This window comes from Peromyscus californicus, unplaced genomic scaffold (assembly GCF_007827085.1).
Source record: "Peromyscus californicus insignis strain IS unplaced genomic scaffold, ASM782708v3 Scaffold_6__1_contigs__length_162567912, whole genome shotgun sequence".
Classification (NCBI taxonomy): Eukaryota; Metazoa; Chordata; class Mammalia; order Rodentia; family Cricetidae; genus Peromyscus; species Peromyscus californicus.
Window position 1 is genome coordinate 103,168,452 of NW_026294584.1, and position 27,495 is coordinate 103,195,946.

At 45.7% G+C, this 27,495-nt stretch overlaps 1 long non-coding RNA gene across 1 annotated transcript in view; it reads right to left on the reverse strand.

Annotated features, from left to right (window-relative positions):
• Nucleotides 1-228: 228 nt before the first annotated feature.
• Nucleotides 229-27,495, reverse strand: part of LOC128099936 (uncharacterized) — a 30,644-nt gene continuing 3,377 nt past the window's right edge. The window contains exons 2-3 of the long non-coding RNA XR_008214608.1: nt 17,180-17,252; nt 229-1,048 (exon numbers count right to left, since the gene is read on the reverse strand). This is a non-coding gene — a long non-coding RNA (uncharacterized LOC128099936). The remainder of the gene's footprint in view (nt 1,049-17,179; nt 17,253-27,495) is intronic.

The following is a 27,495-nucleotide window of genomic DNA, read 5'->3' on the forward strand; positions in this document are numbered from 1 at the left end:
AATGTATAGGTTTTATGAAAATGCCAATATATAAAGTATTGTTTTATTCTTGTACTTTATTTTAATATTCTAATTTTTTGTGGTTTTTCGAGACAGGGTTTCTCTGTAGCTTTTGGAGTCTGTCCTGGACTAGCTATGTAGACCAGGCTGGCCTTGAACTCACAGAGATCCACCTGCCTCTGCCTCCCGAGTGCTGGGATTAAAGGTGTGTGCCACCACCGCCCGGCACTGGCACTATTCTAATATTTTTAATGCATTTTCTGAATACAGTATTTTTAGTATTTTAGTACCTCTTCCTCCTGTAAGCAAACTGATATAAAAGCAATAACTACTGGCATCTCTGAGAAACAATAGAAAATGCTGCTTTTCTACATGATGTCACCATACATATGCAAACCATTTTGGCAGTGAACAAATTTAAAAGATTATCCCCAAATTCAAAAAAAAAAAGGTCACATAAACTTAAAGTTGTCTTGAGGATATTCTCAGATCTTCCAATGAGTCTGGCACTCTGAAAACAGGCAGAAGGATTGTGAGTCTAAGACCAGCCCTCAGTAGATAGCAACACTTTGTCTCAATAAATTCATAAATAATGGACATGTTGACTCAGGCCTGTAATCAGGAATTCAAGGTCATCCTAGGCTACAGAGTGAATTTGAGGCCAGCCTGGACTACATAAGGCCATGTCTCAATAAATTCAAATAAAATGAAATGAAAACAGTGGCTGAGCACATAGTGGAGTTGGTAATGTCATGATCCGGCATTCATGAAGCCCTGGGGCTCAGTCCTTAGCACTACATAAACCAGGCATGGTATCATATGCCTATAATTTTGATCTCAAACTCCAGGAGACAGAGGCAGGAGGATCAGAAATTCAAGGTCGTCTTAAACTACACAGTAAGTTTAAGCAAATGTGCAGGATAAAAATGAAAGAATTTACTTACATACACTCCCTACAGCAGGGCGAGGTAATAAACGCTTGTAATTCCAGTATTCTGGAAGGTGAGTCCAGGATCAGTTTGGGCTAAGTAGTGAGTCTTGGGTCAGCCTGGGGGTATATAGCAAGACACTATAAAAATAAATTTAGGGCGGTGGTGGCACATGCCTTTAATCCCAGCACTTGGGAGGCAGAGCCAGGCGGATCTTTGTGAGTTCGAGGCCAGCCTGGTCTACAGAGCGAGATCCAGGAAAGGTGCAAAGCTACACAGAGAAACCCTGTCTTGAAAAACCAAAAAAAAAAACCCCAAACCTTAGAATAGGCAAATTTACAGAAGCAAAGTAGGTTAGAGGTTACCAGGAGGTAGAGGAAGGAGATTGGGAGCTCATTCTTTAGAATGTTGGAGAAGGTGATCATTGCATTGCAATTAAAGTAATTAGTGTTATTCAACTGAGCATGTAAAAATGGTTTAAGTAAGAAATAGAAAAGAGGAGGAGAAGCTGAAATGGTCACAACGTGTCATAATACTTGACCACTGTGACAAAAGAGAAAACAGACCCACCCTTCTCTATCCCAACAGCTCCACAGAGCTAAAATGCACAGCCTCGAGACTGACCAGTCCCCATGCTGGCTCCCTCCACCCTTCTAGACTCCTCTCTCAGGAGGTGCCTCCTCAGATCCTTCCTGTCCAGCTGCTGGGCTGGGCTGGGCCTGAGCCCAAGCTCCTGGCCCAGTTCCACAAGCCTCTCTGGTTTCCTAATGAGTCATTCCCTTCTCTGAGTAGCCTAGCACTCTCTGCCACACACCACCCTACCCTGCCCTGTCATCCCTCAGCTGAGTCATCTGGGCTCACCCAGGACTTTCTGCTCAGTAATCATGTGGACCAAGAGAAAGAAAAAGGACCACAGCAAAGCAAGGACGGCCCCCAAAACATGTGCCGTGCTCATGGGAAAGGCTGCCAGGGGCTAGCCTGAGCTCTGCCATCTGTTAACAGCAGGAACTCTGGCTGCCCCTCTCTGGACGTGTTTACTCTTCTGTAAGATATGTGTCCACGCTGAGATCTACAAGGGTGTTTTCCATTCTGAGATGTTAAATAAAAATTACAGGCCACTGATTTTGTTGGTTTGGTTTGGTTTGGTAGGGTTTGAACCAAGGGTTTCTCCAGTGCTAAGCAATGCTCTACCACTGAGCCACATTCCAGCCAGGGGTCCACAGTTTTGGACAAAGGAGACCCAACAGGCCAGACTAGAAATCAAAATGGAGGTGGTGGCCACAGCACTCGCCTTTAATTCCAGCACTTGGGAGGCAGAGACAGATTAGACCTCTGTGAGTTTGCAGGCCAGCCTGGTCTACAGAGTAAGTTCCAGGACAGGCTTCAAAGCTACACAGAGAAACCCTATCTCAGAAAATTAATTAATTAGTTAATTAATTTTGAGCTACCCTCACTGAAGTTCCACAGTCACCAAGTGAAACCCATGTTTATCTCACTTTCCAAGAAATTTGGATCAGCGAGATAGCAGCTGGATTTCCAGACTGACAGTTTCAATCAGTGTGGTAAGGAAGTTCCCTCTGCTTTCATCCTCACACAGGAGTAAGCCAAGACAGCCTGGTGACTCATCAGTTACCTCTCTATTGCTGTCTCTGCCTTACAAGGAACGGAGCTGAAATGACCAATCCATTTCCTGGTTTGTTTTTCTCTCCTGTCTCCAGGCTCTTCCGTTTGCAAAACCAACTTCTTTTACTTGGACCACACAAAACTTACTGGGTTTAGGGAATGAAATCTTGCTTGGTTTTGTTTACTTTTTGTTTTGTCTTAAGGCAGAACTTCATATAGCCCAGTCTGGCTCCTAACTGTGTGGCCAAGGATGACTTGGAGTCCCTGATCCTCCAGTCTCCATCTCCCAGGTCCTGGGTCAAGAGGCATGCACCACCATGGCCTGCTTTCATTTGCTTTTGGTGGTGGTGTTACTAGAGCAAACCCAGGGTCTTGTGCACACTAGAAATGCTTTATGTCTGAGCTTTATCCCCATCCTCATTTTACTTTTTGTGGCTGGGTTTCATTAAACTGCCTAAACTGGCCTTGAACTCTAGGCCAGTGTAGGCTACATAGGATCTAGTTTCAAAAGGGGAGGGCAGTGTATATGTGAACTGTTGATAGTGGGGAAATGAGAAAAAACATTTTTTCTCCAGTTCTGGATACAGGTCTTTATCAACATAAACACACAGACCTGGCCCCAGGCCCTGTGAGGGTAAACATGTCCTCTCAGTATAATGCGCTGCACACTAGGATATTCCTAACCCAGTGTGGTCAGAGTGTACAAATCATACCTATAACCAACATGCTGGGGTTACTAGATTGAAGGTCCCCTAGACAGATTGGTCCCAGGAAGTTCTCCCTGCTCCAGAATGCTAATGCCTCCTGTAGAATGGGAGCACACTGTCCCCTACAACTCTCCAAATCCTTGAAGGTTGATAAAGTCTCTGACTAAGGGTTCTGGGTCTTCCCTGATGGTTCCAGTATGCCGGGAGCCAACTGCTAGGAGACTGCAGGAGGAACATCCTGATACAATACCCACCTAGAAATTATGGCACTCTCTATGAGGTGATTGGTTTTTGATTTTTTTTTAATTTATTTTTTTTTTTATGTGCATTGGTGTTTTGTCTGTATGAAACTGTCAGATTCTCTGAAAGTGGAGTTACAGGCGGTTGTGAGCCGCCATGCGGGTGCTGGGAATTGAACTCAGGTCCTCTGGAAGAACAGTCAATGCTCTTAACCACTGAGCCATCTCTCCAGCCCTGAGGTGATTGGTTTTTTGAGATAGGGTCTCAGTATGTAGTCCAGACTCTCTCTCTTTCCCTTTTAATTTTTCAAGACAGGATTTCTCTGTGTAGCTCTGGCTGTCCTAGAACTTGCTCTGTAGACCAGGCTGGTCTTGAACTTACAGAGGTCCACCTATCTCTGTCTCCAGAGTGCTGGGATTAAAGGCCTATACCACCACAGCCATTTCAAGTAGTCCAGACTCTGAATACTTTTGCCTTACTCTCTGGGTGCTGGGGTCACAAGCGTGAACCACTGTCTATTATTTACACATGAAAGATAGAAGAGTAGAGAACCCATAAGACTGTGCTCCTAGGCTGTTACTATGCATCACTTCAGCAGATGGAACTGGGGAGACAGAATTGCCTTTCATGTAAATTCTGATTATATTGCTTCGTAAAGAGTGCTTATTTGTGAATTGCTTTTGTAATTCTTTCAAATTTTAAGGAAATTTTAAGATAAATTGACAAAGATTATAAAGGTATTTTGTTTGTCTGTTTTTTTTTTTTTTTTTTTTTTTTGGTTTTTCGAGACAGGGTTTCTCTGTGTAGCTTTGCGCCTTTCCTGGAACTCACTTGGTAGTCCAGGCTAGCCTCGAACTCACAGAGATCCACCTGGCTCTGCCTCCCGAGTGCTGGGATTAAAGGCGTGAGCCACCACCGCCCGGCGTTTGTCTGTTTTATTTTGTTTTGTTTTTCAAGACAGGGTTTCACTCTGTAGACCAGGCTGGCCTGGAACTCTCAGAGATCTGTCTGCCTTTGCCTCCTGAGTGCTGGGATCAAAGGTGTGCACCACCACCACTGCATGGTAAAGGTTTCTTCTTGTTTGTTTGTTTATTTTTGACCTAGGATGTTATCATGTAACCCTGGCTAGCCTGAAAGTCACTATGTAGACCAGGCTAGCCCCAACTCATAGAGCTCTACATGCCTCTGTCTCCCATGTCCTGGGACCAAAGGCATGCACCACCATATCTAGCATAAAAGGACATTTTTATCATTTAAAATGGCAGAGTGAAAATATTCACCAAGGTTGTGTGATGCCACACCCTCATAGTCACAGCTCTTGTGAGGCAGAGACAGGCAGATCTCTGGAGCTTGCTGGCTGGCCAGCCTAGCTGAATCAGTTCCAGGCCAGTGAAAGAACTTCAAAAAATAAGGTGGATAACTCCTAAGGAAAAATGTCCAAGGCTGATTTCTGGCTTCCAAATACATATGTATGCACACACATGAACATGCATAACCACCTACATACACAAGAAAAAGTTAAGTATGAATTTCTGCTTTAGTTACAAAATTAAAGCCGGGCGGTGGTGGTGCATGCCTTTAATCCCAGCTCTCAAGAGGCAGAGGCAGGCGATCTCTACTTAGTCTACAGAGTGAGATCCAGGACAGGCTCCAAAGCTACACAGAGAAACCCTGTCTTGAAAAACCAAAAAAAAAAAAAAAAAAAAAAAGTAAATATGCACGTGGACAGGACTGGTAACTAGACTCTTTTCATGACCCTAGGATAGGTGGCCTCAAGCTTGTATTAGTGCACCTTTGTCAAAATGCATCCTCTGTGGGTGTAGACTCACGGGGATTATCAATCGTGCTTTTCAAATGATAAAAATTCCCTTTTCTGTTTTGCCTTTCATTTTTGCTGTACTAGGGACAGACCCAGGGTCTCCCAGATGCTAAGCACAAAACCCTCCCTCTTTAAACACAAGCTGACAGGCCATCCCTAAAACACATTCAGACAAGCTGCTGACCTTTGGAAAGCGAATCAAAGACTATATTGAGAAAGGACTGTAACCAGGCTTGGCTGTCATGGGAGTTATTTAGAGCACAAGTCCTTGCTCAGTTCCATCCCAGGGTAGGGGCCACAGGGGTCATTGGGACATGCTGACAGCTGCTGTGTTCTGGGTGCAGAGAGGATGTGCACTAAGCTGGGTCTTGGGAAGGAAGCCATGGAACTTCCTCACAGGCTCTGCCAGGAAAGCACATGCTGTTCAAATAGATCACTGTTCCCCGGGCTGAAAAGTAAAGCCAGTGCTAAATGGTTCACATCACCTGGCTCCACTCTCCAGGAGCAACAAGAAACAAAATGATAAAATTTCAAATTGTGGTGTCGTTTAAGTGTTTACTATTTTATTGTATGATTTTATTTTTGAGATAGTTTCTCTATGTTGCACTGGCTGGTCTGGAACTTACAACTCACTACATATCTATATGTATATGTATGTATGTATGTATGTATGCATGTATGTATGTATCGTGCTGGCCTCAAACTTGCAGCAATCCTCTTGCCTCTGTCTATTGAGTGCTGGGGCTACATGTGCTATGTGCATGCAATGCAAAGCCTGGCTAAGTGTTTCATTATCACTGTATCACATAACCATTGGTTTATAATAGTGTTCATAAAAAACCAGTGTGTGTGTGTGTGTGTGTGTGTGTGTGTGTGTGTGTGTGTGTGTGTGTATGTAAGTATAAACATGGGCACAAATGAGTGTAAGAGCTCAGAGGTTGACATTGGGTGTCTGCCATAGTCACTCCACCTTTTTTTAAAAAGAGGATTTTATTTATGTATTTATTAATATGTGAGTGTTTTTTGTTTTTCAAAACAGGGTTTCTTTTTTTTTTTCTTTTTTGAGACAGGGTTTTTCTGTATAGTTTTGGTGCCTGTCCTGGATCTCACTCTGTAGACCAGGCTGACCTTGAACTTAGAGAGATCCGCTTGCCTCTGCCTCCCAGGTTGGATTAAAGGCGCTTGCCAAAAATAAAAAAAAAAAAAAAAAAAAAAAAAAAAGCCAGGCGGTGGTGGCGCACGCCTTTAATCCCAGCACTCGGGAGGCAGAGTCAGGCGGATCTCTGTGAGTTCGAGGCCAGCCTGGTCTACCAAGTGAGTTCCAGGAAAGGCGCAAAACTACAGAGAAACCCTGTCTCGAAAAACCAAAAAAAAAAAAAAAAAAAGGCGCTTGCCACCACACCCAGCTAATGTGTGTTTTGCCTACATGTATGTACATATAGCATTTCATGCAGTACTCCAGGAGACCAGAAAAGAGTGTTAGAACCTCCCAGAGCTGGATTATAGGCTGTTGTGAGCTGCCATGAGGGTGCTAAGAACCAAACCCAGATTTTGTGCAAGAGCAGCAAGTACTTTTAACTGCTGAGTCATCTCTCTAGCCCCACTCTCCACCTCCCCTCCACACCCCCAAGACAGGGTTTCTCTTTGTACCACTGGCTGTTCTGGAACTCACTCTGTGGACCAGATTGGCCTTGAACTCAGCGATCTGCCTGCTTCTGCATCTCCAGTGCTGGGTTACAGGGGAGACAGAGTCTCCATTGTCCTGGAGCTCAATGAATCAATGGCCTCTCTGGCCACAGAGCTCCAGAGATCTGCCTCCCTCTGTCTCCCCAGCCTTGGGATCACAGATGCTCAACACCTGTGCCTGGAGATCAGCACTCAGGTCCTGGAGATCAGCACTCAGGTCCTCAAGCTTGCATGGCAAACACCTACTGACTGAGCCATCTCCCCAGCCCAAAAGACAACCCATTTTATATGCACACACACACACACACACACACACACACACACACACACACACACACACACACCTTTTTGAATATATAATTAAAATGGGAAACAAGATGCGATCATTTATTTATTTATTTATTTAGAGACAGACTTTCACCTAGTGGCCCAGGCTGGCATTGTACTGACAGAAATCCTCTGCCTCACCCTGCCAAGAGCTAGGATTACAGACATGAGCCACCACATCTGACAGGTTTGTTTTTAAATAGTATATTAGTTATAGTTTCAAACAATATATCCTTTTTTGGCGGGGTGCTCAATATTGAACAAGAGCCTGCCAGGCACACGCTCTACCTCTCACCCACCCTCCCTGCACTAGGATTTTTGTCTTTAACCTCTAGTCACCTTTCTAGCTAAAGCACATCAGATTTTAAAGCAATAGCACCAAGTGGTAGTTTAAAACATTATAATAAATACAAAAGAAAGTGCTTTATGGACTCTATATATTTGCTATGTGCAGTATACGCCAGGTGTTGGTTTGAAAAAAGAACACAAGTTCAAGGTAATATGAGAAGCATCTTCTTTCAGTTCTTTGACTCTTGAACACCCTTGTATGGAGATCTTGATCTTGGAGAACACACAGTCTGGCCAGCTGCCCACGGCAGGCCCTGCAGTTGGAGCGGTGAAGAGCCAATGGAGGCTGTGACTCAATGAAAGGCCTTGGTGGAAGTTGCAGTTTTGGGGGTTTTTTTGTTTTTGTTTTTGTTTTTGTTTTTCAGGACAGGTTTTCTCTGTATAGCTCTGTATATGCCTTTCCTGGATCTTGCTCTGTAGACCAGGCTGGCCTTGAACTCACAAAGATCTACCTGCCTCTGCCTCCCGAATGTTGGGATTAAAGGCGTGTGCCACCACTGCCCGGCCTGGAAGTTGTAGTTTTACATTTTGTTTGTACTCTGAGCTATTTCTTTCATGCAATAGTGGAAACAGTAATAAAACCTTCACAGGGTTGCAGAGGTTAGCCAAGTTAATGCATAGGAAAGCCTTTAGCCTGGAGCTCACCACGTATGTTGCTCAAACACTTGCTTCTTGGACTGTCTCTCCCTGATTGGACTCAGAGGTGATACTGGATGATGTCTGTGTTATAATTGACAATGGATGACATGCACTGTCTCTGTGATTCTTCTTAACCTTTTTCTCCTTTAAGCAAGCCACAGATAGAGCGTCTCAGAAGAGGCTAGAACAAGCTTAGAGACAAGGAGCTAAGGGACAGAGGTCCTGACACTCAATACATGGAGGCTGCATCCAAAGGTCAAACAGACCACTGTTCCCTCAGACTTTGTACTCTCCTTCCTTTCTCACACAGCAGCCATTATGACTCATCTTCTGCTCCTAAGAGTCAAGCTGAGTCTTTGTCAAGGTGGCCTTTTGCCCCTTTTCCTTTGGACTGTCTTCTTAGACGTCTGTCCCGGGATCTCTGTGTGACTAGCTTGCTCTCCCCAGTTTGATCCCAGGAAAGTTGTCTACTCGTGTTCCAGCGAGCTGCCGGGGCCTTTTGCTTTACTCAAAGGGGAGCTGCATGAGTCAGTAAGAACACTTCTAGGGTAGCCGTGTGAGCCTTCAGTGCTGAAATCTTACGAGCTGAACCGACAGCTTCAAGCCTGGAGACCTGGAGACGTTAATGCTTCAACTGCTCTGGGTTTCACGTGCTGGCAGACCAGCATTCTCTGCAGCACGTGGAACCCTCCGCTGTAAGCCGCAGCTGTCAGCAATGGTCAGTGCCAGGTACAGCTACAACTCTAACGTCTCGGGTGTAGGACCAATGCCTCTGCCCTGCTGCAGTCTTAGCATTGGCCATCTTCACACTTCCACCGTCCTTGGTCCCTGATCAACTCAGCTGTTTTTGCTCTCTACCACTTCCTGCCACTTCCTTGAGCTTTTTGGGTATCCTCTTATTCCACCTCTCCTCATGCTGCTCCATCATATGTTACCAGTTCAGCCCACTATACTCATGACTTACGGTAAAACATTTGAATAAGAAAGGAAACTATTGTCTTAGTTAGGGTTTCTATTGCTGTGAAAAGACACCATGACCACGGCAACTCTTACAAAGGAAAACATGTAACTGGGGCTCCCTTACAGCTCAGAGGTTCAGTCCATTATCATCATGGTGGGGAGCCTGGCAGCATGCAGGCAGACATGATACTGGACAGGTAGCTGCTACGTGTTGCTATGCAGGCAACAGGAAGTAGACGGAGGCACTGGGCATGGTTTGAGCATATATGAGACCTCAAAGCCCACGCCCATGGTGAAATACTTCCTCTAAAAAGGTCATACCTACTCCAACAAAGCTATACCTCCTAATAGTGCCACTCCCTACAAGCTTATAGGGGCCAATTACATTCAAACTACCACAACTATTATTCAGTAATTCAAGAAAAGTCTTTTGTTGGGCACAATGTTACAATACTAGAGAGGCAAGGCAGGAAGGTGTCTCCAGGCTGACTCCAAAAGTAAGTTAACAAAATAAAAAAAAAATGTAAGACACACATACATAAAGAAGAAAATAGAAAATAAAAGTAGGTTGAACAGGGCTCAGTGGGTAACTCTTCCAGAGGACTTACTCAGAGTGGCTACTCTTCCAGAGGACCTAGGTTTGATTCCCAGTACCCACATAGCAGCTCACAACCATCTAACTCCAGTTCCATGGGATCTGATGCCCTCTCCTGGTCACTGTAGGTACCAGCCACACGTATGGCACACAGACATAGATCCAGACAAAAATGAGTTGAACAGCCAGCCTAGATACATAGCCAATACAAGGGCATGCTGTGTTTCCACCAATCACAGCACAGCTTCCAGTTTCGCCAATCACTGGCTCCTTGCTGAATTACTGAAGAGATCTATGTAGGCAGGATAGCTTCAGGGTCATCTAAAATTCAGGAGGTTCCTTTTGACCAATGCAAACTGCCTTTAGCAGTGAGGTGGATGAGGGGACCCATCTTTCCATAGTGCAAAGGGCAGGCATTGACTACTGTTAATCTCTAGTTTTTTGTTTTTGTTTGTTTGTTTGTTTTGTTTTTTGGTTTTTCAAGACAGGGTTTCTCTATGTAGCTTTGGCACCTTTCCTGGAACTCACTCTGTAGACCACACTGGCTTCGAACTCACAGAGATCCGCCTTCCTCTGCCTCCAGAGTGCTGGGATTTTAATTTAGGCCTGCACCACCACTGCTGGCCTAAACTCTAGTTTTTTTTTTTTTTTTTTTTTTTTTTTTTTGTTGTTGTTGTTTTTTGAGACAGGGTTTCTCTGTGTAGCTTTGCGCCTTTCCTGGGACTCACTTGGTAGTCCAGGCTGGCCTCGAACTCACAGAGATCCGCCTGGCTCTGCCTCCCGAGTGCTGGGATTAAAAGCGTGCGCCACCACCGCCCGGCTAAACTCTAGTTTTTTGAGATAGGTATATTTTAAGTGTTTACTTCCTGCTTGTTTATTTGATTATAAACGGGGTCTCACTATGTAGCTCAGGCTGTCCTAGAACTCAACAGCTAGACCAGGTTGGACACCTTCAGTGATCCTAAAGTATACAAAACAGTGGGGTGACTAAAAGGGTATCTACAGTGAGGATTTAAAGAGAGCCCAATATAAAACTAATGTTCTCATCAGCACTTAGCATCTCCTCAGGAAAACGTGAGTCCCTATCACTAGGAGGGGCTCTCCAGGCCACCCAAGCTGAAGCAGCCATTCCTGCCCCTAGAGTTAACCTCTTTCTTACTAGGCTATTTGCTTTATTTATATATATTTATATTTAGGTTGTATGTGTGTGGGCTCGAGTCAGGGCACATGTGTAGAGTCAGGAGTCAGTTATCTATCTCCTTCTACCACGTGGGTGGGGGCTCAGGTTATCAGACTCGGCAGTTTGTGGGATACTGTTCCCAGGCCAGGGGGAGGTGAACAGATGTCTACTTGCCCCAAATAGGGAACCAATGACAGGCCAAAGGAAGAATACCAACAATATCCAATTTGGTGAACTAATGAGTGCATGGGGGCCACTTACAGGAGTTTGGGTGAGGGGTCACTTACAATAGCAAGAATGGCTCAGGCAGCTGCATTACCAGAAGCCCATCCAAGCATGAATGACAGCTGACACACACTGGAACCTGGGAGCTCACTGCTCAACTTGGTGACAGTTCTTTCACGAAGCTTGGCGGGTCCCTGTCCCTTCCCAGACTCACAGCTTGTCTGAAAGCATCTCTCTGAAGTCCTTGCAGCTTATGGAAGTCAGTTTCATGGGATTCCTGAGGTTTCTGGGTTGTTTACTCCCCTTTAGAATTTCCTGATTTTTGCAAGCTTCCCTCCAAAATGGACCTTATCAAGTAGGACATTGCTATATAGCTAGCAATTCGGCAACAAACACCTTTCCCTGCTGGGTAACCTCACTGGCCCTTGAGCTGTTGTTTAGAGCACTCCTTTGTATCAGACACTGTCCAATTGTTACATGTACTTATTGTTTGAAACACCACAATGAATCAGGAGCTTGTCCTGGCTGAATTGCCAGCACTTTAAAAATAAATACTTGTGGCTGGGCTGAAGGGATGACTCAGAAGCGGAGCCCTAGCCTAGCATACTCGAGGTCCTGAATCTCATGACCAGCACTTGAAAAACAAACTTATTCGGTGATCAAGCAAGCAAAAGCCTCTATGTCAGTGGTCCTCAACCTGCGGGTCACAACCCCCTTGCATATCATTTTTTACATTACGGTAAAAATTCATTCATAACGGTAGCAAAATTACAGCTCAGAAGTAGCATTGAAATAATTTTATGGTTAGGGTCACCACGACATGAGGAACTGTATTAAAGGGTCACAGAGTTACAAAGGCTAAGAGCCACTGCTTTATGGCATCTTTACAACACAGGGGCTCACTTCCTCTTTGGTGATTTACAGCAGTTCACTCTTGTGTGGTAGATGGTTGCATGGGACGTCTCCAGTAAAATATGTTCTCTCAAGAAACACTTTATTGAAGATTTATTCATTTTTGTTGGATGTGAGTGTTTTTTGCCTGCATGTGTGTCTGTGTACTATGTGATCTTGGTGCAGTAGAGGCCAGAAGAGGGCACTGGGTCCCCTGGAACTGAAGCAACAGTTGTGAGCTGCCATGTGGGTGCTGGGAACTGAACACAGGGTCTCTGCAAGAGCAGCAAAGGCTTTTAACCACTGAGCCATCTCTCTAGCCCCAGAGTGATGTTTGAAACCGTCCACTGGCATCCATAATAACCTTGACTGGGGCTCTTCCAATCTACCCAGACTGGAATCATGGGCAAGTGCACAAAAGCCCACGTGGCGGTGCTGGCAGTACTAGGCCCTGAGTGCCCAAGGCCTTGGGTTTGGACCAGCAGAACCAGAGGCTCATAACTCAAGCCAGGAGCCAGCGTCATATTGCTCTAGAAGAGCTTGTGGAATTGAAACTGACACCTGGGTCAGCAGCTGCAGCTGAGGTCTCTAGCTCGTGACCTGTACACGAGGATCTTTGCAAACCTATTCTAGGGATTTTCCTTTCCTTTTCTTTTTTTTTTTTTGGGCGGTGGGGGGAGTTCCGAGACAGGGTTTCTCTGTAGCTTTGGAGACTGTCCTGGACTAACTCTGTAGACCAGGCTGGCCTTGAACTCACAGAGATCCACCTGCCTCTGCCTTTCGAGTGCTGGGATTACAGGCGAGCGCCACCACCGCCCGGCGGGATTTTTCTTTTTAACAACAAAAATAAAGAGGTGCACATCTTTATAAGCATCCTTGGATGGCATCGGGAGGATGACAATTCTGTACAAACTGAAGCTGAGTAAAATTGCGACCACCGTTTCTTCCATGGCTTTCAAGGTAGAGAGTGTTGGGCATAAGAACGTCATCTCTGTTGTATGGGACAGGACAAGATCCAGTCACAGTGGTGCTCTGCTTCCGGAACAACTGAGGTTTGGTTTTCACAGTGGACACATGATAGAAGGCATATGCCAAGGCCTATGGGGAGCTCCTGAAAATGCAGACTGAGGATGATCTCCAAGACGCTGTCATTTGGGGTGATTGCCAACAAACAACATCATAAATATGGTTGGAATCACAGACAATCTGGGGCCACCCTGTCTGTGCTGCAGAAGCTGCTGCATCCAGGCCACCGATGCCATCAGTAGGGACAGGTTCTGTAAAGGACTTGACAGGCTACTCAATAAACTCTAAAACCAGAAGTGAGCCGATCCCCTACTCCTCTTGAGCATCTCACTTCTCTAATGCGGCAAACATGGAACTTCTGTGGTCCTGAGTGCAGCAAGCTGTCTTCACATATGAGTCAAAGTGAGGATGAGTCACTGCACTGTGTTGTACATGTGCAGACACAGCCTGCAGCCTGGTGTAGCAGAGGCTGGCCTTGAACTCAGGATCTTCATACCTCTGCCTCTCAAGAGCTATCTTTTTTGTCTTTCTCTTTTTAAAATATTTGCTTTATGTTTATTTGTGTGTATGTGTGTGTGTGTGTGTGTGTGTGTGTGTGTGTGTGTGTGTGTGTGTATGGATGCCAGCAAAGGCCAGAGAGGGTATCAGCATCTTAGGATCTGGAAATATAGGCAGTGGTAAGACCCCCTTGTGGGTGCTCTGTGACCTGAACTTGGGTCCTCTTTAAAAGCAACAGCAAGGGGCTAGAGAGATGACTCAGTGATTAAGAGCACTGGCTGCTCTTCCAGAGGACCCAGGTTTGATTCCCAGCATCTACATGGCAGCTCACAACTGTCTGTAACTCCAGTCCCAAGGGACCTGATGCCCTCACACAGAACGAATACAAGCAAAACACCAGTGCACATTAAATAGATAAATAAATCTTCAAAAAAAAAAAGCAGCAGCAAATGCTCTTAACTGCTGAATTGTCTTCCTAGTGCCCCCTCTCCTTTTTTTCTGACAGGGTCTCATGTGACTCAAGCTGGCCTCAAACCCACTATGTAACTGAGAATGACTTTGAAGTCCTGACCTCCTTCCTCCATAGCCCAACTGCTGGGGTTACAGACTGTGCCACCAGGCCTTTTTTTTAGTTCGATAAACACTGAGGAAGTTATAGCTGTTAAATTTGTATTGTTAAATTTGAGACTGGGGAAACCAGTCTCAAAACTATTTTGTTTGTCTTACTGCTTTTTGTATTTGAAAACAATCAATTATTTTCTGTACATGTTTTCTTTTTTCTTTTCTTTTTTTTTGTTTTTTTCGAGACAAGATTTCTCTGTGTAGCTTTGCGCCTTTCCTGGAACTCACTCTGTAGACCAGGCTGGCCTTGAACTCACAGAGATCTGCCTCCCGAGTGCTGGGATTAAAGGCGTGTGCCACCACGGCCTGGCCTGTACATGTTTTCAATGTTAATTTTGATAAGCATTGTACTTACAGCAATAGAATAAAGGATCATTGTTTGTTTGTCTGTTTGAGACAGAGTGTCATGTAGCCCAGGCTGGCCTCAAACTGATTGGGTAGCCAGGGATGACAGTTGGAACCCTGATCCTCTTGCCTCTGCTTCCCAAATGCTGGGATAACAGGCATGCACTATCACACCTGGATCAGGATAAAATATCTCAATGAAAAAGGAGATGGAGGTGGAGCCACCAGACACAGCTGCACATGCTCAGGTCGGAGGCCCATTCTCATGGGTTTCACCACCAGTGGCCCTGGCATTGGACGGCCACTGCATTCTTCAGACTCCAGCAGGAAGTGCTGTATGCAGTTTGTGCTAACGGTGGAATATGGTGAACGTCTCTGTTTGCCTGGAGCTTTGGGTGATACTGGTCCATTTTACCTACTGGGGCCTGGGGGCTAGAGACTCAGCAGCTAAGCTCAGCCCTTCTCTGTGAGGCTCCATGCCAGTGTGCTGATTCCCAGTAAAAACCTTGAAAACTAGTGTTTGGAAGTAGCTCACACTCGTAATCCCAGATGTTCAGGAGGCTGGGTTAGGAGGAGTATGAATTTGAGGCTAGCCTGGGCAACTTAGTAAGTCCTATCTGATGTGGGATGTCCTTCTGTATGCTTCAAACATGTGTTGCTTTTATTGGTTGATGAATAAAGCTGCTTTGACCTATGGCAAGACAGAATATAGCTAGGCAGGAAAGCCAAACTGAATACAGGGAGAAAGAAGGGCAGAGTTGGCCATCCAGTCACCCAAGGAGCAAGATGCCAGCAGACAGGTAATGCCATGGCCACGTGGCAAAATATAGATTAATAGAAATGGGTTAATTTAAGTTGTAAGAGCTAGTCAATAATAAGCTTGAGCTATCGGCCAAACATTTATAAATAATATTAAGCTTCTGAGTGATTATTTTATAAGCGGCTGCAGAACTGGGTGGAATGCAGAAAAGTCTCCGGCTACACCTATCTATATTAGTGTCTCCAGAGGAACAGAACTGATAGAATGAAAAAAAAAAATCACCCGTACATATATAGGTACCTGTCTGCCTGTATCTATAGACATATTTTCCAATCTGGCGCTGAAGACCTAGAGGGTCCCTGGACAGCTGCTGGTCTTCAGTCTACATTGGAAACCAGAAGTAGCTGGGTTCTGATGCACAGCAGTGGGGAGCACAGCAGCAGGGGAGCATGGCAGCGGGGAGCACAGCTGCAGAGAGCACAGCAGCGGGGAGCACAGCAGCAGGGGAGCACAGCAGCAGGGGAGCACGGCAGCGGGGAGCACAGCAGCAGGGGAGCACAGCAGCAGGGGAGCACAACAGCGGGGAGCCAACAGCAGGGAGCACGGCTGCAGAGAGTACAGCAGAGGGGAGCACAGAAACGGGGAGCGCAGCAGCGGGGAGCACAGCAGCAGGGGAGCACAGCAGAGGGGAGCACAGCAGAGGGGAGCACAGCAGCGGGGAGCACAGCAATAGGGGAGCACAGCAGCGGGGAGCACTAGCAGCAGGGAGCACAGCAGTAGGGAGCATAGCAGCGGGGAGCACAGCAGCGGGGAACACAGCAGCAGGGGAGCACAGCAGCAGGGGAGCACAGCAGCGGGGAGCACAGCAACAGCAATAAGTGAGCTTCCCAGTGGGAGTGGAGGGAAGGGGACAAAGGTGAAGTCTCCCTCTTTGACCTCCTTTTATCAGCGCTGCGGCTCTACGTTGCCGCTGCCCACACTACTGATGGGCCTTCCCGCTTGAGGAAAATCCCTCACAGGTGTGCCCAGTGGCTTGCCTTTTGATTCCAGATCTAGTCAAGTTGACAAATCCAATAACAAAACATATCAGAAGCCGGGCGGTGGTGGCGCACACCTTTAATCCCAGTACTTGGGAGGCAGAGGCAGGCGGATCTCTGTGAGTTCGAGGCCAGCCTGGTCTACAGAGTGAGTTCCAGGACAGGCTCCAAAGCTACACAGAGAAACCCTGTCTCAAAAAACAAAAAACAAAACAACAACAACAACAACAACAAATCAGAAAACAAACTAAAACACCAAACAAACTAAAAAACCTTGAACCAGAAGTAACACATCCATCCCCTCTGAATTCTCCAAGATTTTTGGACCTGAAGATGGTCCCAGGCACCTCCAAAACAACCAATTTAAAGATTATTTTTAAAAAAGATTTGTTTACTTTCATTGTTAAGTGTATGGGCATGTGCAGTACCTGAGGAGGCCAGAGGAAGGGTTGGTACAGATGGTCGTGAGCAGCCTGGGTCCTCTGAAAGAGCAGCCAGTGCTCTTAACTGTGGAGCCAAACCAGTCCCCAAAACAGCCCATTTAAAAAGGAAATTTTTGCTGCAATCCCAACACTCAGGAGGTGGAGGAAGGATGCTCCATCAGAAGTTCAAGGTCATCCTTAGCTACATAGCAAGTTCAAGGGGAGCCTGGGCAGCATAAGACCCTTCCAAAAAAATTTCCCACACAAACTTCTAAAGTTTCCAAATTTAAATATAACTTACCTGAATTAAACGCAGGTTCTTGGCTTCTGACACAATCCCAGATGTTTTGGTTAAAGTGAGAGCTTTAGAGAACCTGAGAAATTAGAACAGAAAGATCCCTTGAGGGGCTGGAGAGATGGCTCAGAGGTCAACAGCACTTGTTATTGCCGAGGACCGTGGTTTGGGGTCCGTTCCTGCACAGTGGCTTACAATTATGTGTAACACCAGTTCCAGGGGATTCAGTGCAATGTCCCGACCTCCATGCACACCCGGCATGCATGTGGTGTCCATAAATACATGTAGGCAAGACCCTCAATCATGCCGTGGTTGTTTGAATGAGAACTGCCTCCTTAGGCTCATATGTTTGAACACTTGGTTCTCAGTAGGTGGAACTATCTGGGAAGGATTAGGAGGTGTGGCCTTGTAGGAGGAGGTGTGTCACTGGGGTTAGGATGTGAGGTTTCAAAAGCCCAGGCCATTCCCAGTTAATGCCCGCCTCCCTTCACTTCAAGTTTGTTTCAAGATATTAGCTTTTAGACACTGCTTCAGTGCCATGACTGCCTGCTGGCACGCTCCCCACTGTAGCCGGAGAGTTTCTCTCCAGGTCCACCAAGCCCCGCAGTCCTGCAGCCCACTTATAAAATAATCACTCAGACACTTATATTACTTACAAACTGTATGGCCGTGACAGGCTTCTTGTTATCTAGTTCTTCTATCTTAAATTAACCCATTTCTATTAATCTATACCTTGCCTTGTGGCTCATGCCTTACCGGTACTTTACATCCTGCTCCTCATCGCAGTGGCTGGCAGCGTCTCTCTGCCTCAGCCTTCCACTTCCCAGAATTCTCCTCTCTCTTTGTCCCGCCTATACTTCCTGCCTGGCTACTGGCCAATCAGTGTTTTATTTATCAATCAATCATAGCAACATATATTCACAGCATACAGGGCATCCCACAGCACCCCACCATGATGGTCATGAACTCACCCTCTGAGATGTAAGCCCCAATAAACATTTATAAGCTGCCTTGATCATGGTGTCTCTTCACAGCAATAGGAAAGTAACTAAGACACATGTAAAATAAAATAAATAAATCTAAAAAGACCTGTTGAGAGGGTCTGGAATGGATGACTGTGAAGGCACCTTCTGTCCACAGAACCTACAAACCTACACCTCACAAGCATTTGTTGAACACTTAGGTTACGCAGCCACAGTCACACGCTGTGCTGTTCCTGTCGAACACAGGCTGCAAATGCTACAGTGGCCCCAAAGATAACGGAACCAAAATGTGCATTGCTTAGGGGTGGATGCTGCACCCCTAGTGATCTTAAGCACATGTTACTCGTATGTTTGTGATGTTGACAGACCATTGCACAGTTATGAAAATAGAATATGTCCAAAAGAAGAAGAGGAGGAGGAGGAGGAAGAAAGGAAAGAGAGAAAGAAAGGCAGAAGCAGGCAGATCTTTGAGTGTGAGGACAGCCTGGTCTACGAGTAAGTTTCAGGACGGTCAAGGCTGCACAGAGAAACCCTGTCTCAAAAAAGCCAAAAATAAATAAATAGGAAGAAAGAAAGAGAGAAAGAAAGAAACTAGAATATGTATGAGGAGGTAGTTTATATATTACATTGACAAAGCTTCTATGTTGTTCTATTTTGGGGTATTTCTTCAAGCCAGGAACAGTGGTACACACCTGTAGTCTCTGCTCTTTGGAAAGCTAAAGCAGGACAATCACTTGAGACCAGGAGTTCTAAACCAGCCTGGGCAACACAGTGAGACCCTGTTTTAAACACTATTACTTTATAACAAAATAGTGTGCCCCACCACACACATAGCACCCTCACATGTTTTGTGCTTATCGTATGTCTTAATTGCATTCTTAGCACTACAAAAAGTAAAACACAAAACAGAGAGAGGCCAAGTCAAGTGAAGGACTTACACTTGGATCTGCATGAACACACTGCATGATGTTCACACATACTCATGGTGTCACCTAATAAGGCACTTCTCAAATGCATCGCTATTGTGAATACACGGGACTTTGCTTGCCAGGGGTGACTGGAGTCATGTGGGGAAGGTCACTTTGCAGTAAGTTGAGGTGGCCTGGACAGGAGCCAGCAGGGTAGAGGCTGCTGCTAAAGTCCAGAAACAGCTGGCCATGTGGACTTCATGTGTCTAGAAGAGGGAGGGCAAGGGTAGATTCAGGTGAATGTGTAGGAAATGGGGATGTCATGGGGAGTAGATATTATGATATATCCTAGATATTATGGGGAATCTTTTTAATCACCCACTTCCTACCTGAAGCTGTCCCAGGCTACCCAACGTCAAAACTAATGTTGGTGTTCAAAGCTAGGAATATAGACACCAGGCACAGTGATACAGACTGTCATCTCAGCCCTCAGAGACAGAGGCAGGAGGATTGCTGTGAATCCAAGGCCAGCTTGGAACGTATAGTGAAATGCCCAAACAACAAAAACAAGCAAGCCAACAAACCCAGGCCAGCACTGGACTGGCGAGATAGCTCGGTTACTAAGAACACTAGCTGCTGTGGCTGAGTGTGGCTTCACCCACCTTCCATTCCAGCACTTGGGAGGCAGAGGCAAGCTGATCTCTGTGAGTTTAAAGCCAACTGGTCTACATAGTGTGTTCTGGGCCAGCCAGCATTACAGTCACAAGAACAAAGAAAACAAAACACTGTCTTCCAGAGGGCCAGGTTCAATTCCCAGTACCTACAGAGTTGCTCACCATCATCTGCAACTCTAGTCCCAGGGGCCCAGCACTCTCTTCTGGCCTTTTCAGGTACCAGCCATGTACACAGTACACAAACATGTGCAAGCAAACCACAAATTTAAAAAATGATAATAAAAAAATTAAACAAACCTCCATCTGTGACCTCTACTTCCAAGAGGAATCTTTTTTGGTGGCTCCTCTCTTTCCTTCCCCACCTGTTCCACCTGGATTAAAGCCTTTTGTATTTACTGATGCCTGCCTCAATACTTCCCCTGCTGTCTTCTCCCTCAGCCTTCAAGGCTCCTTCTTCCTGTTGTCTATCCGGAGAAGCCTTCTCCACCTATCCAACTGTGGAAAAATTCTCCCCTCATCTCTGTCATAAAATCCACTTTTTATTGGAATGGTTAATCTAGATAGGGTCTCACTATGTAGACCAGGCTGCCTCAAACTCATAAAGATCCACCTGCCTCTGCCTCTCAAGTGTTGATATTAAAGGCGTGCGCCACCGTGCCTGACCCATACAGGGAAACATTTACAACCACAGAGTTAGCTGGACTGTGGGCATTAATGAGGGCAGTGATCTTGTCTGTTGTTTGTTCCTGATCCACATCATCCAGCACACACCCTGGTCCAGAGGAGGAATTAGGTGTCTATTTACCAAAGAAGAAAGAAAGTAGCTGGAGTGTATGTGGACTTGAGATAAGATGTCTACAATGCCACTCAGTCCTGGTTTAGAAGACTTGCTTAGTTGAGTCTGCAGCTCTGCTGAATGTAGGATGGCAGGTTTCCCAAGTCTCCGAAGTCTCAAAGACTGAGGCATGTCGTTCCTGCAGCTGAAGCAGCAGGCTGCAGCATCTTGGGAAGATCTATCTCCAGTGAGTCTCTGATAAGTTGTGGGTTTTCCTCCTCCAAAGAGCAGCAGGCCCCAGCCTCAGGTAGGCAACCTCAACAGGACTCTGACCAGAAGCCAGCACATCTACAGAGTTTCAGAAAAAGGCTCAAGGCAGACTCTAGCTAGATGAGTGTGTGTATGTAAATTAAGGGCAGAATAAGCACCAATCAAGAGAGAGCCATCAAACATGGAGGGATGAGGATGACCCAAGCCTACCCAAAGAGTTCCCAGCTAGGTCCTGGATTCTGTTTCTCTTCCCTCCAAGGCAGTAATACAGAAACAGGTACTCAGTCCTCAGGACACCACAGCCTGCACTGGGAGTCTGCACCAGGGCTGCTGCCGTGATCTTGTCTAGAACCATCCTTCTGTTGCCATGGCTCCTCCTAGACAATCATCATCAGTGGGCTGTCCAAGATCATAGATGTGGGCGGTCAAAAACAGTCTGCTCTTGGCTCCAATTGCAGCTGGCAATTTTTCCACATTGTTTTTTCCTTCATTCCTGGTTTCTGCTTTGATGACAGCTGAGAGTTCCTCCCAGTCCTTATCATCAACCATGTGCCTCAGCAAAGCCATTAAGTCCCCAGACTCTGCCAAATCAGCTACTTTCTTTTTAAATATTTTATTTCATTTCACTTTTTTTTCCCCAAGAGAGGATCTTATTATGTAGCTTTGGTATCCTGGAGCTCATTGTGTAGACCAGGCTGGCCTTGAATTCACAGAGGTCTACCTTTCTCTGCCTCTCAGCTGCTGGGATTAAAGACATGTGCCCCTATGTACAACTAATTTCTTCCTTTTTTCCTTCCTTTTTCCTTTATTTCTTCTTTTTTATTTTTTCTTTCTTCTTTCTTCCTTCCTTCCTTCCTTGCTTTCCCTCAGAGACAGGGTTTCTCTGTGTAGCCTTGGCTGTCCTAGAACTTGCTCTGTAGCCCAGGCTGGCCTCAAACCCACAGATATCTGCCTGCCTTTGCCTCCCAAGTGCTGGGATTAAAGGTGTGCCACCATCACCCACCTCTTTTTTTTTTTCTTAATGATGCATAGGTGTGTGGGTTTATGCACCTGAGTTCAGATGTCCACAGAGGCCAGAAGAAGGCATCAGATCCTCTACAGCTGTAGTTACAGGGGAATGGACATTGCCAGACGAGAAAGAGGCAGGAGCAGGGGAAAATGGTTCCTTCTGAGGAACCAGCTTTGTAACTTTCCTCGATTGTCTTGGGTTCTTTCTGTCAGGAGAGATAAATGGTGTGTTGGGGGAACCATAAGGAGTGTTACATTCTAATAACTGAGTGTGGTGGTGCACACCAGTAATTGTGATACTAACTAGAGATACTGAGTCAAGGGGATCACTGCGAGTTTCAGGCCAACCAAGACTACAGAGAGGCTCTGTTACAAAAACTTAATTAATTTTAAGAAATGAAACGATAGAAAAACAGCCAGTCATGTTTAAAATCCTGTGGCAGGCTGGACCTGTAACCCCAACTGTAACCCCGACTAAACAGATCCTAAGTTGATACAGCTAGCTACCCAGAATGCTTTGCTGGCTTCCCTAATTCTGAAGCAACTTTTAAAGTAAGACTAATAAGTTCAGTATAATGACACTGTTTCTTAATGAATAAGCAATCACAGCAGCTGGGGAGGCTGAAGTAGGAGGTTCCTTTGAACCTAGGAGTTGGAGAGTAGCTTAGACAATATAGCAAGACCCCAACCAACTCTTTAAAATAATTAAGACTAATACTGAAACAGTTGGTTCCTGTTTTGGATCCTGTAGGGTTCTTATAGTTCCCACCTAAGAGTGAAGTGGGCATACGGAAAAGGATGAACACCAGGAAGACTTATTCACACTGAAGTGACAGCTCCATCAGGAACGTGGAGGCTCTGGACTCTTAGTAGCTGACCCGAGAGCAATGGTAGCAGGTGTCACAGCTCTGGGCTCACCGTGGGCCCCCAAAGTCAGGAGTCTGTAGAGAGCAAGTTGCTTGTGAAAGAAAAAGCAGCAGATAAGGTAGTCTGTGTGTGGATGTTGATGAATGGTTGACCTTTAGCTAAAACCAGTATGTGTAGAAAGTGCCAACCACAACCTGCACATGCCCATGTCTGCAGCCTGAGACTGCTCCCCCACAGAGGTGAATCAACCTGCCTCCTCACTTCCACGTATATAATAAACGTGCTGAGTTTCTGGGCTGCTGCTGGTGGCTCCCTCCTGATCCCAGCTTTACTTTCCTTGTGGCCTTCATCAAGTCCCGAGGCCCCGGCAGGGAGGGTTCTCCGTCAGGGCTGCTGTCCTGTCCTCTCATCCCCCCACTCCTTTGATGTTGGAAGGAATCAGGAAAGACCCTGCAGTTTTTCACCTTCATTTCCAGCCAGTCCAAGGTTTTGCATCTGTTCCCTGCTGCCACTCTGCTCACAACTGGGACCCCTCCCGCCCCTCCCAATAAACCGAATAGTGATCTCCTCGCTTCTCTGCAGAGCAGGGCCTCACTGAGGCCAAGCTGGCCTCAACCTCCTGAGTGTTGGAATTGCAGGAATGTACCAGAATGCATGGCTTCAACTTTTCTTTTTTTTGATGATTACTTAAGTCTTGCATGAAGGGTAAATAGTACTCCCCCCCCCCCCCCAATATTTTCCCTCTCCCCTGTTCCCTCTCTCTCCTTCTTTTCCTCTTTCTGGTGCCCTGTTTGGCTCAGAGACAAACATACTTAGATTTTTGTCTTGTAGGCAGTCCATAACCAATTTATGTTTGGCTGTCTTTAGAACCATAAACAACATGTAGAAGGCCCCTGATGGCGGTGGTCATGATGGTGTGGTGGTGGTGGTGTGTGTGTTTTACATTAATTGTATTGATTTATTATATTCATGATATTATGTCCCGATACTACTGTCCATTTGTGGGGTTTTTCCATCACACAAAACAGAGATTCTGTACTTAGGAAATCATTGCTCTATATTCCTTTCTTCTCCATCTTGAGATAACGTCTAATCTTTCTGTCTCTATGAATTTGTATATTCTATATATTTCATGTAATACATTCTATAGTATTTGTCCTTTTTTTTGAATGTAAAAACATTTTATGTACAACTGCAGGAGAAATAATACACAGATAGCTTGAACATAAAAACAGGTTGTAATTTAAAAGTCCAGGGTTATTTTAAACAGCAAAATATTTTCTCTGTAGAAAATAGTATAAATAATAACATTTCCCAATAAGCCCTTTTAAGCCAAATCATAGCTGAATTATACATATAAATATTGATTAGATTCTGGGATACAGAAAAAACCTATCTTCATCTGTTCAGAGAGCTATGTTTTACTTAAGTTGTGTAAGTGAGATTCCTATGCATCTTCCCCTTCACTGTTTGATTTATGGCAGACATTTTTCTATAGGCTAATCCATAATCTAAAAAGATTTTAGCCTCCCCTCCTCAAAGTACGGCCAGCATTGTCTTTCATCAGCTTGATACAGTACAAATGTATGTGTGTGTTTTAATGTGTACAAGTGTTTTGCCTACATGCATATATGTGCACTATTTGTGTGCCCAGTACCCTTGGAAGTCAGAGAGGATGTCAGATCCCCTGAAATCACAGTTACTGTGAGCTGCCAGGTGGGTGCTGGGAATTGAACCCAGGTCCTTTGGAAGGGCAGCAAGTGCTCTTAACTGCTAAACCATTGCTTCAGCTGCCAGCACCCCTAATATTTTTTTGACTAAGAAAATGAAATCACCTTGGAGACTGACCTTTCACAGTATTTCCAAGCCCCCAGTCCTGCACAAACATCAGTGCCTCCCAGGAAGCCGATGGAACTGAGTCTTTGAAGATGAAATGTACTCCTGCTTTGCTCACGTATGTCTGTGTACATCCCATAGTCTCATGTATTTTTCTGAGGATGGGGACTATCATGGGAAAGGCAGACTTATTCCTGGAGGTCTTTTAACTACAAAACCTATGGGCTCAGGACAACCCACTGTTGATAGCCCTCACGCATGGTGGTGACCTTGGTGGGGAGGAGCCTGGGAGATAGCCACAGACACTCCCTTTAGTTTTATCCGATGTCCCAGTTCTTCAGTTTGCTGTGGGTGGAGATGTTCCAAGCCCTGTCTGCTTCACTGTCACCAGCTCTGGTGAATCACTGGCAGCCCTTCCTACACCACCCCTCCTGCAGGGCAGAGGATCTTGCAGTGCCATAGTAACAGGAAATCAGCTCCCAGGAGCCTGCTCAGCAAACCAGCACATAGAAGAGGATGAGGGGGTGAACTTCGCTGCTAAGATCCGAGGGCCCCAGAACACCCGGTTCAGGACTCTCACAGCTTTATCACAGGAAAGGAAAGTCACTGTTTACAGAGACATCAATTCGGCTTCTTTGCTTTCTCCCCTCCTTTAAGTGCCCAACATGAGAGAATTTTCTGTTCCCCTTCCTTTTCCTTCCCATGCCTTCCTTCCCCTTTCTTTCCTCCCTCCCTTTCTCCTTTCTTTCCTCCCCCTTTCCCTTCTCCCTCCCCGCTTCCTTCTTCCTTTCTTCCTGAGCTCCATCCCCAGCCCTAGAGAAGCTCCTGCTCATTTGCTCCTTGTAGTGCTGGGGCTCAAACCCAGGGCCCTGCACCTGGCAGGCAAGCACGCCACCACCAAGCTATCCCTCACCTGAAGGAATTTCTTTTTTCTTTTAAATAGATTTATTCATTTTATGTTACATGTGGTGTTTTTTGTTTGTTTGTTTTGAAACAGGGTTTCTTTGTGTAGCTTTGGAGCTTGTCCTGGAACTTGCTTTGTAGACCAGGCTGGCCTCGAACTCACAGAGATCTGCCTGCCCCTGCCTCCTGAGAGCTGGGATTAAGGCATGTGCCACCACCGCCTGGCTGTTAAATGTGTTTTTGTGTGAGTGTGTGTGTGTGTGTGTGTGTGTGTGTATGCTTGACACCCTTGGAAGCCAGAGAAGGGCATGAGATCCCTTGGATCTGGAGTTATGGATGGTTGTGAACCACCCATCTAGTGGGTGCTGGGAATCGAACCTGGGTCCTTTGTAAGAGCAGCCAGTGCTCTTAACCTCTCAGGCATCTTTCTAGCCCCCTGAAGGACTTTCTTATTCCAAAAACAAATGGATAAATAAGCCTGGAGTTGTTTGGGCTAGTGCTGGAATCTGTCATTTAACTGCTATTTTCGGAATACCAGATACAGCAAACACTCCGAAGGCAGGAAGACGGCTTGTGATCACTCACTTCAGACGTCAACTTCACTGAGCCTCAAGTGCCAGATCTTTGGGCAGACATGACTCTGGGTGTTCCTATGTCAGTGCTTCAGGATGAGGTTACTATTAACTCAGGAGACTGAGGAAATGGTTGGCCTTCCCAGTGTAAGGCGGCTTCATCCCCTTTGCTCAGTGAAGCATCATGATTGTCCAACAAACAGATAAATGATTTTCCACTTTGGAAAAACAAATCAGACTCCCAGATAATACACACACACGCACACGCACACATCCTGCTGGAGGAGAACATATAGACCCTTGGTGGCGCATAAATTGGAGAAACTGTCAGTGATACCAGGAAGGGTTGAATACCGCCAGCAACCCATCCTTGGCATGAGTATTCAAGGGGCAACCCTGAGTGTATGCATCAGAAGACAGGCTGTCATAGCAGCTTTAAAAAAAAGCTGGGCCGGGCGGTGGTGGCACACACCTTTAATCCCAGCACTCAGGAGGCAGAGCCAGGCAGATCTCTGTGAGTTCGAGGCCAGCCTGGGCTACCAAGTGAGTTCCAGGAAAGGCGCAAAGCTACACAGAGAAACCCTGTCTCGAAAAACCAAAAAAAAAAAAAAAAAAAAAAAAAAAAAAGAGCTGGGAAAAATGTGAATTTCTGGCAGGAAGGAGACAGACGAGGAATTTTGGGCTGTCAATTGTACTTTTTCATTTGCTTGTTTTGTTTAATTTTAGAGTCCTGCTATGCGGTCCTGGCTAGCATGGACCTTACTGTAGCAGCCAAGCTTGCCTTGAACTCATGGCAATCTTCCTGCTTCAACCTTCCAAGTTTCTGGTACTACAGGTATGTACCATTATGCCTAACTCTCTCTCTCTCTGTTTGTATGTATGTGTGTTTTGTTTTATTTTATGTTTTAGAAAGAGTTTCATGTATCCCAGGCTGGCCTCAAACTCACTACACAGCCAATGATGACCTCGAACTTCCAGTCCTGCCTTTGCCTCCTGAGTACTGGGGTTACAAGTGTGTGCCATGCACAGCTTATGTGATAATGGGGATCAAACCCAGGATTTCATGCATGCTCAACAAGAATTCCTTTTCTGAGACTGAAGTCTGCTCCTGAAGCAAGGGTGGCCCTGAGCCTTCTCATTACACTGAGAGGATTCCAGCTCTCTCCTGGCATTTTGGTGGACTGGCAGGGCCTAGCTTCCTAGCTCACATTCTGATTTCTGCAAAATAAGACAGGTCAAAGGAAGACTTGAAATTCATACAGTACACTTTAGACTTTCTTTTTGAGTTGGGGACTGTGCTGATAAAATATTATAACAATAACCATTACTTTTTTCAGATTTCATTTTATTTTTTATTTATGTATCTGTGTGCATATATGTGCACACATGTGTGTGGGTGCACTGGAGGCCAGAAGAGGGCATTACATCCCTTGGAGTTGGAGTTAGAGTTAGTTGTGAGCCCATGCTCCTGGTGCTGGGAACTGACCTCTTGGTCCTCGGGAAAAGCAGCAAGTGCTTGCTCTTAA